This window comes from Petaurus breviceps, unplaced genomic scaffold, assembly GCF_028583685.1.
Source record: "Petaurus breviceps papuanus isolate PSGF00001 unplaced genomic scaffold, PetGlider_PUasm1.0 90775, whole genome shotgun sequence".
Classification (NCBI taxonomy): Eukaryota; Metazoa; Chordata; class Mammalia; order Diprotodontia; family Petauridae; genus Petaurus; species Petaurus breviceps.
Genome location: NW_027187342.1, coordinates 4,300,178 through 4,302,299, shown reverse-complemented (window position 1 = coordinate 4,302,299; position 2,122 = coordinate 4,300,178). Strand labels below are relative to the sequence as shown.

At 38.1% G+C, this 2,122-nt stretch overlaps 1 non-coding gene across 1 annotated transcript; it reads left to right on the top strand.

Annotated features, from left to right (window-relative positions):
* Positions 1-895: 895 nt before the first annotated feature.
* LOC138146962 (U6 spliceosomal RNA) lies at positions 896-999 on the top strand. The gene has a single exon (XR_011164680.1). It is a non-coding gene; the product is annotated as a U6 spliceosomal RNA (small nuclear RNA).
* Positions 1,000-2,122: the final 1,123 nt, after the last annotated feature.

Below are 2,122 nucleotides of genomic sequence, written 5' to 3'. Positions count from 1 at the left end.
AGACTAGGGGTGGCTAAGTGGCACAATGAATAGAGCACTGGTCCTGGAGTCAGGAGGACCTGAGTTCAAATCCAGACTCAGACACCTATCGCTAGCCGTGTAACCTTGGGCAAGTCACTTAACCTCAATTGCTCTGCCCTCCCCCTTCAAAAAGAAAAAAAAGAAAGAAAATTGAGCCTAAGGAAAGATTGGATGGCTAATTCCCTAGAGTGAACAGCTGAGAGAAAACAATGGGCATCTGCTAAGCTATCTTGGGCACCAGCTGAACTTACACATCCAAAGGGTTGAAATGGAATGGCATAAGGGAATAATATTTGGAATTGGAAGCTTTACATGATATTGATTCTAGGACCTGATTTATGCTAACCCAAGGGAAAGTAGATTTCCTAAGAATAGGATACATGGTTATAAGCTGCCTTAAAATTATTCTAGGTCTTTACTATTCCCATTCTGTCTGTAAAATTTAGAAAGTGGGCAAAGAGTTTGTAGCATTACCTGAGTAATTAAATATGTGAAGGAACTTGTCAGCCTAGTGGTTTTGCTTGGCCCACTAGTTCATCTAGCCCTATCCAAGTCCTTGGACAGCATTAAAGAGTCAAGTGGGTATTTCACTCATTCCTTTCTTGTAATCATAGATTTAGAACTTTATGGGACTTAGAAGCCAACTAGTTGAAGTCCCTCATTTTACAGATGAGGAAAATGAGGCTGAAAAATGTTAAATTACTTACTCAGGATCAAACAGCTTATAAGTGTCTGAGGCAAGTTTCAAACTCAGGTCTTTCTGGCTCTAAGTCCAACATTCCATCCACTGCACTCCCCTCCCTACCTTCTTTCCTTCCAGTCCAAAATTATTTTGGGGTTTTATGTTTAGTTAGTCCTTTAAAAAAAAAGTTTGGTGCTCTCTTCGGCAGCACATATGCTAAAATTGGAACGACACAGAGATTAGCATGGCCTCTCCATAAGGATGACATGCAAATTCGTGAAGTGTTCCATATTAAAAAAAAAAGTTTGATGTATTTTATTGATTGAAAGTTTTAGTTTTGATTTTGATTGCTTCTGAGAGTTTGAGACAGTGAATTAATAGTTTTATAGTTCAACTCAGAGAATCAATGTAACAATCATGTATTGAGCACCTACTATATGCTGGGTACCATATTAAGCACTGAACAACTTCAGTACTTATATACTTTGATGGAACTGTGATCCATTGCTGAGGGATACTTTCTTTAACCATGTAAATTGCAACCTACCTATCTGTTGTGTGTCCTGTGCATCTCTTGTTCATGTCCTTCTATAAAATTATTACAGGACTTAACAATGTTCTGCAGGGTTTCTTGCAGATCTCTTGACATTGTATGGATAAAAATGTTATGTGGTGGCTCTCCAGTCAGTCAGTCACTCTGTCAGTCAGTCAATAAACATTTATTTTAGTTATCCCCAGTGGTGTGCTGGCAAATGTTGAAAAATAATTATCTGAAAAAAAGAAGTACATCTCGGGGAAAATATACATATTGGCAAACTTTGAAATTTACTCTGCCATATTAACATTATCTCCATCACTTCCTTAAGTTTAGACAATTAACAAAACAATAAAGTCCCAACTTGTAGTGTCTGCTGGTTCCTGCGGTATAAAGTCTCACATAGAAAATTTAACATTGACTTTCTGGAGCTGGTTCATGTTGGCTCCAGCACACCCCTGGTCATTTCTCAGATTTGCCATGTGACAAGCCCATCCTTTTTTCCCCTCTTGTATATTTCTCTGATGATATGTCCTTTACAATTCTCCTGGGCAGTTCTTCATTTGTGAGGCCTTTCCTCCTACGCATGCCAGGTGCCTCTCTATTGCCTCTCTCATTTCTTATCCCTGAACCATGTTGTCTAACATACATTTTGGGCACTCTTTCATATGCCCACCTTTAAAGTCCCAAGTATTAAAATTAGATATTGATTTAATTTAGAGGTTCTGATTAACTTCTGAGAATTTCTCTATCTCCCCTTTTCTCTGTAACAGATGTTGGTGCATCAACTGAAATTATCTTCTTGATGTTCTTTAATGAGAAAGTGGATCACAAGCACTATGATATGAGATCAGTTCTATCACTGTTATTGTCCCCATTTTACA